This window comes from Vidua chalybeata, chromosome 2, assembly GCF_026979565.1.
Source record: "Vidua chalybeata isolate OUT-0048 chromosome 2, bVidCha1 merged haplotype, whole genome shotgun sequence".
Classification (NCBI taxonomy): Eukaryota; Metazoa; Chordata; class Aves; order Passeriformes; family Viduidae; genus Vidua; species Vidua chalybeata.
This window is the reverse complement of record NC_071531.1, coordinates 79,282,706-79,298,947: the sequence shown is the minus strand read 5'-3', so window position 1 is coordinate 79,298,947 and position 16,242 is coordinate 79,282,706. Positions and strand designations below refer to the sequence as shown.

Genomic DNA, 16,242 nt, shown 5'->3' with positions numbered 1-16,242 from the left:
TAAAATCTCAGGCTATTGAAGGTGATAACTGCTCTAGGCACTGGCTCTAGGCACCTTCCCAAATCCTCCCACAAACCTTGCCAACACCAGCTGGCCATCTTGGTGCACATTTCTTTGCCACCTCACCAACAATGGTTTATGCTTTGTTTACTCTTGTGCCAGGACCAAGTCAGGTTCTGCAAGCCCAACAGCAATCCAATAATGCTTGAGAACATAATCAAACAGCATGCATGATCACGTACAGGGAACTTGGGAGCCCATCCAAAAAAGCTGGACACATTCATCCCAGAGGAGCAGATGATCCATCCCAGGGGAGCAGAGGGAGGTGTAATCCCTAATGCTTCCCACAAGGGAGCTCACACAGCACAAGAGAAGCATCAGTGCCAGTCCTGGCACATGGCCATTGCCTTTTTCAAAAGGTGTCCAGGCACAGTGAAGTAAAGCAATATGCACCACAGCAAACAGCAGAAATGGCCTTGGACTGTAATATACAGTAAAGAACACAAGCTGCATGATCAGCACAGGACCTGCCTCTAACAACTCTAGCTGCTGATAGAATGCTCAAATGGAACCCGTTATCTCAGGCCCCATGCTGCGCTTGGAACAGACTGTTGTGGCTAACAGACACCTACCCAGCTGCTCACTGATTCCCCTCCCTCATGGGATGGGGAGAAAACAGAAAGAAGGTGAGGAGATTTGTGGTTTGAGCTAATGATAGTTTAATGGGGAGAGTAAAAGCTGCATGCACAGGCAAAGAAGGGGAAAAAAAAAAGAATTTATTACTACTTCCCACTGGCAGCCAAAGGTTTTGCTACTTCTTGAAAGGAGGACCTCAGCTTTAATTGAGAAGACAAATGCCATAACCACAAACATAACTTCACAGAATCACAGAATCACAGACTGGCTTGGGTTGGGAGGGACCTTAAAGACCATCCAGTTCCAACCCCCTGCCATGGACAGGGACACCTTCCACTAGAGCAGGTTGCTCAGAGCCCCATTGAGCCTGGCCTTGAACACTTCCAGGAATGAGGCAACCTGTTTCAGTGCCTCAGTACCCTCACAGTGAAGAATTTCTTCTTAACATGCTCTGTTCTTCCTCCTTCCTCTGAGCTTTTACTGCTAAGCATGATGTCATATGGCATGGAATATCCATTTTGTCAGCTAGAATCAACTGTCCTGACTGGGTCCCCTTTCAACCCTTTGCCAATCCCCAGCCAACTTGCTGGGTGAGGTGGGCAGAGGAGGAAAGAGAGAAAACCACAGATGCTTTATAAGCTCTGTGCAGCAACAGCCAAAATACTGTTGTGTTACCAACACCATTTCAGCCACAGCTTCAAAGCACTGCTCCACACAGGCTGTTAAGAAAAAAAGGTAATTCCCCCTCAGCCAGGCCCAGTACACTTGTCTAGCAAAGATCCTGAAGGACACAGTTGTACTGGAGAAGCTGGCACAACTTCATAAACAGGTTCGTAAAAGTCACTATAATCTTATTTACAAGTTATTGTGGAAATGGCTGGCAGCTCCCAGGGAGAGTTTTTCACATCTCCTGATGTTGCTCTGAAATTCTGATGGAGTCCAAAATGCTTTGACTTAGATTGCACAGTGGGGTTTTAGTGTTTTGAGACCACACAGACATTGATGCATTGCCATATAGGCATGAAGAGCACCCACTCAACCCCAGTGCTCTGTATCATGGGAACAGCTTGCAGACCATTGTTTTCACAGATCTTCTTGCTTGAATAGGTTATATAAAAACTAAGAGCTTTTTGCAAAGCGATCAAGTGTTTATGAGCCAGGAAACAGAGCAAAAATATTTCTTTGCAGGTTAATGTAAATCCAGCTGGAATCTTAAAAAATTTAACAGATGAGCTTCAGAAAGGTACACTGCTTGCTTCAAGACAAGTGGAGACATGGCAACATCTCCACTTAGAGCTCCCTCACACGCAGAGGGTACTGTCATCCTGGCTCGGCTTGGCGAGGTTGTGTCAAGGGATACGTGTCACTGTAGCAGCTGCTCATTTCTAGATGCTCATTTCATCCATCTGCCCTGCAACCCGTTGTGCTGTTAACTGCATTTGCCTGTAAGGACATTTGTCTTCTCAGCAATTCTGTAGTGGTTAGACACACTACAGCCAACTGCTAAATGCCACAGACCATCAGAAATGAATGCAGAGTCATATGGGCCGTTGCATAATGGAGTTAGATGAGGTCATTTTTCTCCCCTATTCCAGGTACCGCAGTTTGCACTGAGGGGCTCTGTCAGCTCACCCAAAACTTAATTAAACAGGAAGAGTCTAAACTGCCAGAATAAGAGAGCCCACGCCTGACATTCAGTCCCCAGGAAGCACTTTTGCTTGGTAGATAGCTGAATGACAAAGTTTCTGAGTTTACCATACACACACCCTCACACACACACACACACACACACACACACACATGCATTTAGGTAAATTCCATTCCCATTTGCATGGCTATAAATTAGTAGTGAGTTTGCTGTGACACTGTCAGACTCATTTGGCAGCAACTTCCAAAATGCTTTATGCTAGTTGAAATTCAGTTGAAACCAAATCTCTGTTGATGTCATTCAAGTTCTGCTTGTTTTCCCCAACAAGAAATTTGTCCTCTCTGTTGGTACCTTGCATGAATAAAAGTTCTTTTATTCCTGGCCACAAGCTCACAAGCCAGGTGAACAAAGGCTTTCTGCACTGGTGACCTCCAGCTTGGTTTGCTGCAGGGATTGTAAATGGAGATGAATAAACATATGCTACAGATTTGGATTTTATTGTACTAAAGAAGCAGAAATTCCTCATTCCAACACTATGTTGATTCCTCAGCAATCAATCCAGTTTAAGGCTATAATGCTCCCTTTCAATAGGTTTACTGACTTTAGGTAACAGATATACAGAATACGGAATGAATTTCCCTGACGAGGTTGTTATGCCGTTTCTCACACTAAGGGCAATAGGTTTGTCCCAAAAAAGGGTAAGATTTATAGGAGTGAGTTATAAGTCTTTTTAGTAACCAGGTTTTGGCTGTTTCAGATTCCTTGTCCAGGCCAAATGGAAGTTTGGGTATTAGAAATTCAAATGTACAGTCATCTGCCCTTTCTGTATGGCCAAGGATGAGGAACACATCCAGCCATGAAGAAACAGCTTCTCAGCCACCATTTCATGGTCAGAGCTGCATCAGAGTTTCAGACTCTCTTGAGACAGCTCTTTTCCCCAAAATGAAATTATTCTTAGTATCTACAGGTAATGTGCAAAACTGAAATCTCTCCTACCCCAATAGATAAATCTAATTAAGACTTACATAAGATGTTCAAGGTGTTCATCATTGGAAATAATGGAGTTGAGGCTGGATGGGGCTTTGAGCAACCTGGTGTAGTGAAAGGTGCCCCCCACCCATGGCACAGGATTTGGACTAGGTGATCTTTAAAGGTCTGGAATAATTTTGTGGTTTAATGATAAACCTCTCAGGTTTGATGTGCCAAGAGGATTACTTCTGAATAAATGTTTTGTAGATCATCAGTTCTAGTGTACAAGAGGGAATATGATGCTCAAGACCAAAAGTGAAAAAAATTGTATAAGGGGATGCCAAGAGAAAACTGATCTGCGGCAAGCTTGAGGTGGAGTTCAGACTCCTTTGCATCAAACCAGAGTTTTTGGCATGGCTCTGTGAAATAGATGAGGTCTTTTGTCAGGAGTGGAATGGAAATGCTGCCTGCTTGTACCATTCACAGAGAGAACAACTGAGGAAACAAAGGCACAACTCTGCCCAGAGCTCTGTAGTTGCTCTGCAGCAAAGATGAGAGTAGCACAGAGGCATTCTGGGTCCTGTGCCAGAGTCTAGTCACTTCATGATATAATATCTTTTTCTTTACTACAGTTTAATCATTTGGGCTGAAGTATTCCAAGTTGGAAAATCTGTTCACGGCTGAATTTGAAAACTTAAGGCAGAATGGTTCAGATCTTTCTGAGCAGGCAGCTCTGGTACTCCCACATCTTGAAACAACATAGTAGTTTTGGCAGGGCATTTACTTGGGTCAAATCCTTTGCTTTCTCCTTCAAATTTTATAAGAAGGAATTTAGAAGAATCTACAAATTCATTACAATTCTGCAAGTGGAAGGCTTAACCCACACTTCTGTGAACCACGGAAATACAGACCTAAGCACTGAACGATCACAGATCTTTAGGAAAATACCATGTGATCTTGTTGTTTGGAGCTGACTCATAACACATGCACAGCATGAGCAGGGTAACCTTAAATCTGGCATTATGGTACTTACATATGCTTGGATTTTCAGGTTTAATAGCCTGTGTGTAATATATATTTATCCGTCTGTGTCTATATACACAATATATGTGTTTAGGCTTTGCTATGGAAAAGCAGCCAACCTCTGTTTCAGTAGCAACTGGGAATTACACAGAACAGTGAAATAAAGCTGTGGAAAGGATTGTTTTGATCTGTTATTTCTGTTCTGATTTATCTTTCCTTTTCTTCCTTTGCCTTAATCAAAACTATTAACCCAAGATCACACCTCAGAGCTAAAGCAAGCCCATGGGGAATTTCTGAAATGTTCAAAAGGAGTGCAAAGAAGCAATTTTGCTTTATTTTGCAATGATTGTAGATGTTCTGTGCCAGGTCTGGTCCCTCCTGTAGGCTCTGAAAAATTACTTAAACAGTCCTAATTGATGAACACCAATTAACAGGCATAGATAAACTAGCATTAGTGTGCCAATCTCTCCATGCATGAGATGAATCATGCCCTGGAACAGACCCAGCCTAGAAATAGTGCTGCTCTGAGAGTTGTAATAAAATTATTTGAGTTTCCACTTTCTAAAGTAACACTTCATCTCAGTGTTGATATGTGGACATGGCTAGCAGCAACAATCCTGGTAGTAATAGGATTAAATTAAAGAGTAATAGGATTAAGCTAAGGAATGGAAAATGAAGCTTCCATAATAAATTTCCTGATGATGAGACTCCACCTGACAAGTAAAGCTTATCACCTGACACTGAATCACTTAGGAAATATACAGTGCAGGAATTTTATAAGAGAAGGGATTAAATCTAATGCCTCTTCTCCATCTCAGAGTTTTATGATTTCTATCTTCTTTGTAGGCGCATGTAATTTAGCATGAAGAAAACAATTAAAAAGAACAAAAACTTTTGCAAGTCTACTTTTATAAATCACCCCCCTGGAGAAAAGGAGGGCCTCTCCTGTTGTTGACTCTGAACAAAATGATCATGAATTGAAAGAGAGGTTGCAGCAAAGCATACTCTAAATGTTCATGGGAATCACTCACATTTGCAAAGGAAGAGGTCCTAGACTCCTATTCTATAAACCTTCTTTCAACATAGACAAATCATTTTTACTTATTTTAAATGCCTTGGAATACCTTTAATTATTTGTGTGTTGCTTCCTTGAAAATCAGAGAAGGATGATGGGTGTGGATGATTCAGCTGAAATAAAAAAAAGTCTTTTAAAGACTTTAAAACTGGCTGTTCTCATATTCCTGAAAGATAGGAATGAATTTGTATTACAGAAGTTCCGGTACAGTTGACAAAATACTTAGGAAAATGTTAATCTGGGTCTAAGATTATGAGTCCTAAATCAGAATTGTACCCAACTGGCAGTACATAGGATATTTCCCTCCTGTCTGCAAACTTTATCCATAGAGGAGCTAAAGACTAGGCTTGCAGATTTCCTTTTGCCCTCAGAAATGCCTAGAGAGCAAGATAAAATACAGGGTACACCCTCACTTACTCACTCACCATACTGTCTGCTTTGCATATGGGTAGGTTGGCAGCCTGCATCTCACATAAAATCTGGGGCACTTACAGGCACCTAAATGATGAGGAAGGATGACCATGGGCCTTCATGCATTAGTAGACCAGGCTAAGCTTTTTATTTTTTTTCGGAATGTGCTGTAACTGAGAGTGAATTTCATATTGAAGCAGTTTGGTTTGAGGAGAGCGTGGGCTGAGGTGATCAGTAAGGCTCAGTTCTTAAAACCTGTGCCAGTATCTTCACCAGAGATCCTATTTCCCTTTTGAATAAGTGAGATTTTATTCACCAGGGCCAAGAATCACTTCATTCAATGGCAGGTGTATGAGTTGAAGCTACTATAGTTTTTATTAGCTTAAAACCATGATTTTTTGTTTCCTTGAAACTGGGTTGGTGATGCAAAGGAGCATAGAGTAAAAACAGTCATAGCTTCCTTCTTTAGTTTCTCTCTCTTTTTGTGAGGAAATGAAGGGCCTCTCCTTTTGTAGGCTGAAATTATCATCTGCCTTCTTCAGGAAGCCTTTTCACACTGGGGACACTAGGACAAGCATGTGGACATTGTTGTTTCTAGGAATGTGTTTGTGAGGCTGGACATGATGGCCACTGCCTTGTCCTTGGGCACATCAGCCACACAGGTCAGTTCTGATTGGGATCAGCAGCAGCAAGGAAGCAGCTCTGGGAGACAGTGAGCAATTCAAAAGGATGTGATGAACTTCCTGTTGCTGTTGTAGACTTAGACATTTCTTCATCCGCTCCTGTGTTAGGCACAGATAATGGGTTTGAATAGTAGATGTAACATGGCAAAACTGGTTAAAAACTTCCATTTTCCCATGAATCTGTCTGAAAAAAATTCGGAAGTATTTCCTAGCCAAGGAGTTCCTGGTACCTTCTGGTCTCTAAGAGTATATCAGCAGAGCCCTGTCTGCTTGACAAACAGACCTAATGTTATTTGAATTTATATCAACCAAAAAGCAATGATGAGTGTTCTGGCTTTGCAGATACGAAGTCCAGGTAGGTAAGTGGCTTGAGTTGGAGAAGTGTAACTGTTGCATCATAAAACAATTTCCTAAGTCACTTATAGCAAATAAATTTGAACAGCTTCTTTATGCTGCCAAGCAAATCCAGGAAGGTAACATGGCAAGGCAGTGGAGTGAGAGAAAAATCAATTTTCATTTAACTCTGGTGGGAGTTAACTGGAGTGTTAAAATTTGGTGCTCAATTCCTGCTATAGAAGGAAACTGTTCTCATTGTCCTGAGGGGCAGAACTGTGGAAACAGCTGTTTTTTTTGTATTCATGGCCTAAGTGAAAAATCACTAAAATTAATTTATTTGTGTTTGATCAAGAGCAAAAAGACAAGCAACAACCTAACAGTAAAACCAAATAGCTTTCATATCAATTGGAACAGTTAAATATATATTTTTTAACAATTGAGGAAATACATTTAGGAATGGGCTAAGAAACTTTGTTTCTGTAAAAAAGGTGGAAATAAGATTTGACACTTTTAGTTGCTGAGAGCATCTGAATTTGTGACAAACTGTCTGATCAAAACATTTCATGCCACTTTGAATGAACTCAAGAAAGTCTGTAGTGGAGCTACAAGCTGCTCAGGGACAGGTTTCTGTGTGTCAGAGCAGGGACTGCTAAACAATCTTTCCACTTCACACGACAAAAAAGAACATTTCCATGAAAGTGGAAGCAGCAGGACAGAGGAGACAGGCCAATAAAAGATGAACGAGCACTGGCAACCTGGTGCTTTCCTCATGATGTGGGTAGTCATGAGGAGCAAGTCTGTCCCAGTGTTGTCAGGTTTTACCTGTGTGTTTAAAGTGAGCTGATGTGAATGGAGGGGCTCTCCTGGGTGTGGAGAGCTATCACTTGTGCTGTGCTGCACGTTCAGCACATGTGGTGCTGCATGAACCCCTACCATGAGCCAGGTGACTGCAGTGGAGGGGTCTGCCAGTTCTCTGCCTGTGTGGTTGACAAGGGCTCTTCCTTCCAACGGGCAGGACTTCGCTGAATTTCAGGATGCTCCTTTTTTTGCCTTCCTCCAGCCTGTCTAGGTCCCTCAGAGCAGCAGTCATTCCTTTTGATTTTGTCCCTAGTGTGGTGGAAAGAGAAGGCAGATGAAGAAAAAGAGATGTTTTTGTTTTTGCTTCTCCCTTTTGTTCCTTGAGCTGCAAAGAGGTTTCTTTTGAGGACAAAATCAAGAAGCATTTACTAATAAGTGCAATGCAGGTGAAAACTGATCAGTAAGCTCCACTTCAGTAAGCAAGCAACAGCGAATCTATGGACAGGAAAAGAAGGATGCAAAATTTAAAAAAGCTTTCATTGAATGTAAACCAGTGTGATGAGATTGATGTTCCCGGTGCTCTTTGATACAGAATTACATTGAGCTGGTGAACCAAATAAAGGCAGGGAGTTCTGACTTCAAAAGCCGTAAGTCTAGCTAATTTTAACAGCCTAACACAAGCATGCAATTGCTCTTCTGTGAAGATATCCTGGTGCCTACTAATCATCTCATTCTTGGGATGTCCGAACTCGGGCAGCTGCTGCTCCAAACTGGCTGTGAAATGGGTGGTGTCTAGAATGAATGGAACTCCGTCACACTTGATGAGATAAATTATGGCGTAACAGTTTTCTGCTCCTAAAATGGGAAAGACTGGCATTTTGCAGTAGGGAAGGGGTTGCATCTTTTTTACAATGCCATCACTCTGTGACAAATGAGTGCAAACTTGGTAAGAATCAGTAATATCCATTCACAAAGAGTTCCAATCCAGGTGTTACTGCATATGAGAGGAAAAAATACCATGCTCCTTGAACAGAAGATCTACTTCTTTCCATTGGAGCAAATGTTACCAAAAAAGAGCTCTTCCCTATTCCCATGAGCTCAAACCTATTTTTATCAAGATAAGTAACCAAATGAAAATTCTTAGATTTCAAAAGGGACAGGCAGGCTCAGGTATTTTGAATATTTGGTGGCTTAGAACAGTTAGAATTATTTCTGAATAGAGCTGGACATAGTAAACCATGCCTTTTAATGTAGAATTAATCTGCTCAGAAGACTTGAGCACAGGAGCAGTCTGTCTGGCTCAGAAAGGATAGCCAGACTATCCTCATATCCCAGCACAACAGCCTGGCTACTGCTGCACAGTTGTGCTCCCTGCATCCCTGCACTCTCTCCAAAGGTTTAGCTTCTTTGGAGCTACTAGGTGCTGTGTTTTATAGGCATTTTCAGCCTTCAGTACATTAACTGGGTGCTCATCTGGTCCACAATTGTAGGATCACAAAAAAGAATTTTGAAGCATTTTCATGGTGTGCTCTCAGAATGAAGGTGAAGATTGAGTCTGGAGGCTCTGCCTCCTTTGAGCCTGTGGAGACAAAGTGACAGCACACTCATACTTTCTGCTTATTGACTATAAGTGCAGCTTGTGGCCATCAGCACAGCTGGATGGTGCAGAGGAAAGCACAGCTTAGAGCTGTGTACTGATTGCATCAAGGGCTTTCAAGGAGCAACTCTCTAGATCAGCTGTTTTCCTCATAAGCTCACCCAGTGGTTTTCAGCAGGAGCAGCTCAGCAGCCTTTGTAACCATTGACAGGAATGTTTCTTCCTCCTTGCAGGGAAGAATGTAAAATAATGTGTTATAATTCAATATGGAAACTAGATTTCTTCCCCTCCACATTATGAAGCTGTAAGTGTAATGTGATTTAAGTCAGCCTTAGGAATGCAGATTAAATGCAAATAAAGAAGAGAAGGATATATTGCTGTACATATATAATATATTCCTATATAGTCCCCTACTTGCAGATGTTGCTAATACAGTTTATGCAGAGAATTCCAAAGCAAGAGTGACTATGGCTTGTCTACCATTCATAACTTTTAATTGCAGTTCTAACTATTCCCTTGCAAATGTGTATATTGCTGATAAACTGGAATCATCTATGCTAAAGACCACTACATTGATGAGTTGATATTCACACACAAGAGATTCAAATTATAATTGCTGCATAATTGAAATACCTATACAAATACAGAGCTAGGCATAATGGCAGATACTGCATTTATTTTGTAAATAACCATTGTATTTCTATTCAAATTATTCCCTGACTCTTGGTAAAGTTTATAGATGTGAAACAAATTTGCCTTACTAAATTGTTGATATTGTATACTCAGTTTGAAACTGAGGTGGAGGAAGATGGGATAGGGAAAAAAAAGGATGAAAAAAAAGTCCAGCAATAGCAACCAGAATCATTATGGTTGGAAAAGACATCTAAGATAGCTGAGTCCAACCATTAACTTTTTTGCAGGGATGGCAATGCCACCACTTTCCCTGATCAGCCTATTCCAATGTCTGACCATTCTTTCAATAAGGAAATTGTTCCTAATATCCAATCCAAACCTTCTTCCCTGATGCATCTTTTTTTTTTTTTTTTTTTTTTTTTTTGAGAGAGCAGCATATTCCTCCAGCCAGGCCTATGGGGCTGAAGCCAATCCAGCGCACAAGAAAGGTGAAGTGCTTGAAGCAGGCATTTTGTGGACATGCTACAGTGACAGAAAGAGCTCAGCATTCCTCCCCTTCCACAGAAGCCAACCCCACTGCCTTCTAGTCCTTCTCTAGTCAGCCACGCCCTCCCAGGCCTCTGGCAACTCCCCCTCCATGCACTCTCACTCCTTCCCACACCAGTGCATGAGTGCACCTTGGCAGGGCTCCAAGGTCTTCCTTCAAGGGGCAGGATTTGGAGTTCGTGATTAAAAAAAAAAACAACAAAAAAATTAAGGTTCTTATGTTCTTTCTAAGCTTTTAAGAATAATGTTTTTATCACTGAACTATACATTTTCCATATAAGTTTGCAGATTACAGGCAACAGTTACATACTGTATTGTATGGTGTAGTCTGTTCTCTGACTGTTGTATTGCAATAGGTATTTGTACACTTACATTCATCCTTTTTTACAACCCATAGCACCAGTCACAAGAGCAAGTAGTTGTAAGCTTTACTGGCTGTGAGCACATTTTGTCTAAAATACTCTTATGATTTATTACAGAGACATTTTAAACCTTAATGTATTAATGTCTACAGCAATGCTGTTCTAATGCTAATAGCCCTATTACTCAATTAAGAAAAATATGTTTTCTCATTCTGCCCTTATGTTCAAGGTCTTCCATTTATTTCTGTTCTGCTGAAGTTTTGTGCATGTGATGTATCCCCCCATAATCAGTAGTGGGAAAAGAACAAGTCTTTTTATAGAAGAGAGAGTGGTGATTGCTTTTAGCATAGGTGAAGAGTTAATGAGCATGTAGGAGGTCTGTATTCAGGTCAGCCAAAGGGATTCAATAACATATCTCATAAGAGAATGGTTTTCACAGCCTAATCAAGACAGACATTTTTGAATCTCTCACCCAGTACAATACCATGAGGCTGCTATGTAAAATGTGATACACTGATGTAGACACACAGTTTGTGGTAATTGGGAGTGGGGCTGCAGCTGAACCTCATCCCCAGTGGGCTACAGCTGTGCAGGGCAGGTGAGCAGCATTGGAGGTAGTGAGACCTGGAGTGCCCAGGTGCCCTGACCCATCAGGGAAGGGAACAGAGGGCACACAGGTGCCATGCATGAACATGAGGGGTATAAAAGATTGGGATAAAGAACAAGGGCAGATACCTGAAGCCTTCTGGAGTGGTATGGTGTTGTTCTGTATGGGCAGATGCCTAAAGCCTTCTGACAAGGTCTGGTGTTACTCTGTATGGGTTGAAGCCTTCTGAAATTGTATGTTGGTACTCTGTGTTTTGTGGCCCTCTTGGCTGTGGTGTGTGCTGTGACACACTGATGGGGTTGTCTTTCTGCCTGTTTTAAGCACTTATGCCTGTATTTTGTCAGTAGGCTTTTGGCCTGTTAGACACTCTGTGAGAGCCTGTGCTGAGCTGATCAGACTCCCAGGGGTCTGTGTGCTTTTTTGCTTAATTTTTGTGTCTGGCTTGAGTAGAAATAGGTACTAATATAAGAGAGGGAGAACATGCAGAATTCTGTGTAGCTGGGCAATCCAAACAGAGTAGGTGAGCTGCATCTCTCTATATAGCCATAGCAAGAGCGGCCCTGTTGGGAATTGTAAGATAATTTCTGGGTAAGTCAGCACTAAGGCTGGTTGTAAACTATTTCTCACTTTAGCTTTACAGTGGGGATAGTCATTGTGCAGTATTGCTCACTGCAGGAACATTAGTATTTTTATTTATGAGAGTCAACTGGGATGTTCTTTGCTTGGGGGATGTCTAATTGCCTCTAGGAACATAACTCTGAAGGGTGAACCAGAGAGCAAGAACAGGTTTACTGTTCAATAGCTGATGGAAAAAGGTATGGCTTGGTCTGCTCTGAACATTTTGAGGGTTGTCAAGAGCAGTCCTGAGAAGGGAAGACATCCCTGCTGTTGCACTGTGCTCCAGATGCCTGTTAAAGACTACATGTTATACAAAGGGTTTTCTTTGGGGTGACTCTGGTGACAGGGAGCTCCCAAATCCAGCTCCTGGGGGTTGCCTGGTAGCACAACATGCAGTCAGAGGATATGAGGGTTGTTTTGACACGTGTTTGTGTGGACTGGAGTCAGTCAGATGTCCAGGATCCTATGGCATTATGGTCTTTAGAGTCACTTATAGAGTCTTAAGGGAGTCTGGTATGATGGATGGGCATGGATGCTCCAAAACTATTCTTCAAACTAAAATATCTTCTCACTGCAGTGCACAGCCCATAAATCATCATAGCTTTCTCCAGCTATTAATTTCCTGAAGAGGTCCACTTTTTAGGGGAAATACTGCTAAAGGGATTTTCCACACCAGTGACCAGGCCTTAGCTAGGTGCCTTCTAAATATGACAAATGTGTTGTCTTCTGTGTGCTCCCTTTCTAAGATGAAATCCAGAGTGATTTCTCTTCTATGAAATGATCAGGAAACTGCATGAGAACATCTCTTGGAACATGGCCAGCTGGCCATGGTCAAAAGCAAGCCCAGAGCTGTTCCAACATGTGCAGGTGGTGTCATTGCATTGTCCACAGCCTACGTGATTTCCCCTGTGCAGAACACCTTAAGATGAGCAGAATTGTCCTGACTCTGAGACTACACCAGAGCTCACACAAAACTGAATAACCCTACTCGGGTAGCCAAGTTGTCTGCACTTCACAGAGGTGCTTCCACCACTGTTTGTCTGAGGTGAAAGCAAAAATAACTCCCACTCTTGGAGTAAGGGCACCTTTTCCATTTTGCAGCATGTGCAATGCCAGCTCCTGTTGCTCCCATTAAAGGTTCTTGCTGACTCAAGAAGTTCTTTGCACCTGCAAAGGTTAAGAGTGGTAGTGGCTGCCACATCTAATAGTAAGGGCAGGATGACACATTTTACAGAATTACAGGGTAAATCAGTGCAGGTATCTAATTTTCACTGAGAGTGAGAGCTGTAGGGATTTACAGCTTGACCTGTGAAAATTATCTCCCTAGATGCCAGCTGAATATATTTTTCAGGCATTCACAATGTTTTAACTAAAATACAACATTATTTGTGCAACAGTTTATACAATAATTAAATTTGATATTATTCACTTTAGTGCAGTTATGGATAGAGAAACCCTAACCCACACCCTTGCTGACTCGACTGATCCACCTACGTATACTAGCATATTTTAAATTGGTAAAGCAGCTCCTGAAGTTTAATTCTGTTAATATCTGTGGAAAGCTCATATGCTACAGGAGAATGCATTGCAATCTATTTTAGCTTTTGTTTCACAAAACTGTTTTTTCTAGTGAATGCTTTGTAAGTCAATAAAACCCAACCAAGTTGCCTTCCCAATACTCTGCTGAATATGCTGTCAGTTAGGAATAAGACCAAATTGATTTTACTTGCAAATTGGACAGATTTGATGTGGAGTCATCGATCAAGTACAGAGACTCCAAGACTTGGACTCTTTAAAGAGAGGAATTATATTTCAAATTTAATAATGCTTTTTAAACTTGCTGTCATCCTCCCTGCACTGCAAATAAGCAACTGTAACTACCTGGGTATTTCTCCCCTGAATTCTTGGTAAATAAATAAGGGATGAAGTGATTTTAAGAAATGCCCAGCACATATTCTGTGTTACACTCTGGGCAGCATGCAACACAGCTGCTTATTTTCTGCTTCTTAATTTCTAAAGCATTTTTGATTGAAAAGGACTATGGTTTTGCTGCAAGCACATTATCTTGAAATCTGGCTTCCAGGTTGCTGCTGGGTGCAAGGTTCTGTTTTATTCTGTGAGATGGTAGCTTAAGAGGCTGAGCTTAGTGAAAAACAACAGCACTTATCTGAACTGTGGACTCCAGGGGACACTTAACATCAAGGCTTTTGTTGCTGGCAGCACAAAAGGAGCTGCTTTAATGAACTTTAAAGTCACATTAGAATGCTATAAAAATCAAAGTTCTCACAGGGTGTACTTAGCAGGGTCTGCTCCTTGGATAGACTCATGGTTAAGAAATTCCAAAATGGGTTTCAGGTAAAAAATATTTTATTGTAAAGTTCCTCTGCTAATTATTTCAATTTTCCAACTACTTTTCCCTTGTGCTATAATAATACTGAGCAAGAAATTAATAGGGAATGATTTTTCAGTGGACTTTATTGGTTTTAGCCAGTGGTGCTGGTTGTTAACCATTTTCTCAGAGTTCATTCAGTATTTAAAATCCATAGATGAGTAATTCCAGAGTGATATTTGGTCTCTAATTAATTGGCAAAGAGCTCATTGTGCCTCCTGGATGTGACTGATGGATGAGTTTAAACAGATGTGTATGGCATGTGGTTGGTTTATTCTTTCACTGGATGCATTTAATAGGATAATTGTGTTCCAGTATAAAAAACTGCATTTAATTTAAAGGTTATTGCAGAGTCCTCTGAATCTTAACTACAGTGGGAAATAGCCATGTCAGTAGGGATGTATCATCTGTGATCAAAAAAAAAATTGTGATCAAAAAGTTGACTATCAAAAGGCTATAGATAAATAGACCCCTGATTTCACATTTTCTGTTACTTTCCCTTCAGATGGGCTGAAGCTTCTTGGTCAGGCTTAAAATCAGCTTTTTGTGATATGCAGCTCTAATCTGGTTAAAGGAAAGAGGACAATGGAAGACAAAGTCTCCCAGAGACAGTGTTAGGGCTCTTCCCTTCCTGCCTCTTGCACAGGAGGAAATGGAGGTTGCTGGCAGTGGGAGCTGACCTTACACCCACACCTTGTGGGCACCAAGATGCGCTGGGGAAACTGCAGGAAAAGCTTTATTTTAGAAAATGTACTTTAAGACTCCCGAGTGTGGAGCTGCCCTGTATACTGCAGTGCGTGGTGTGCTGGCAGAAATGCCTCCTGGGAGAATACACAGCTTGTGGCTGCTATTTTTGGAACAGTCAAAAACCATTGAGAAAGAAGCTCCTCCCAGCAGCTCTCTGAGCTGTTATTTTGCATCCTTTTGTGCACTGAGAAACCAGCTGAGGGAAGGCTTGTGGACACCTCCAGGGTGGAAGAAATTAATATTTTTGGCTTTTTAAATAAAAAAGTAGGAGAGATAAGATGACATTTCAATTCTTTTTAGAGGCCAGGATGTGCCTCCTGTCTAAGCAACTTTCCTGATGTCAGGTTGATGGCATCGCAGGTGGAGTAGAAGCACTTGTTTTCCCTTGAACTCTTCATAGCCTCCCTGCTTCTGTTCCTGCCCATTTTCCTTACTCACTCACTCACTCCCTGCCCATACACGGTGCAAATCAGTCAGTAATACCTGACTTATAGGCTTGCCAATTTATTAACAATAAGAATCATCCCAGTGCCAAAGCCAGGGCAACATGGAAACCTCAAATTTTATTTTTGAGGTCTTTGTGTATGGTTTACCTGAGCTTCCTACTGTAGAGCAGACTCATAATGACAGCACCAGAAACTTGTATCATATAGGACATGAACTGAATCAGCTTTCTCTTGTCCAGGGTCTGTGGTTATCTATGCTTTCAGGTAGCTGCTGGGAGAGCAAAGCATTGGTAAATAAGAAAGAAGGTGCTAGTGCAAAGATTGGGGCTGCAGAGCCATGCTGTGTCTGTTTACCCAGCTCTCTTACAGATAACACCATGTAGCTGTCATTTCTCCTGCTCCTAATTCCTGTTAATCATTGGAAATTGGAATCGTGTATCACCAGCCATAGCACACCTGATGTCACAAATGCTGGTAGCTAGCCTGTACTTCAGTGTACTTCACAGTCTGCTGATTTCAGGACAGCCCAGTGAGTGCCAGACTTTGCAATTTGCTGTGTTGAACCTTGTGATGATCCCATGGGTCCATGTCTTGAGCTTGTCCATGTCCCTCTGGATGATATTTCATCCTTCAGGCATGTCAGCCGCACCACTCAGCTTGTTGTTGTCTGCAGACTTGCTTAGGGTACACTTGATCCCACTGTTAATGTCAATGATGA

At 41.7% G+C, this 16,242-nt stretch overlaps 1 long non-coding RNA gene across 1 annotated transcript; it reads right to left on the bottom strand.

The window, feature by feature from the left end:
* Positions 1–6,114: 6,114 nt before the first annotated feature.
* LOC128784575 (uncharacterized) lies at positions 6,115–15,921 on the bottom strand. Its single transcript, XR_008429545.1, has 5 exons — positions 15,892–15,921; positions 15,672–15,795; positions 9,338–9,402; positions 7,715–7,888; positions 6,115–6,544 (listed from the first exon to the last, which is right to left on the bottom strand). It is a non-coding gene; the product is annotated as an uncharacterized LOC128784575 (long non-coding RNA).
* Between the last annotated feature and the right edge of the window lie 321 nt (positions 15,922–16,242).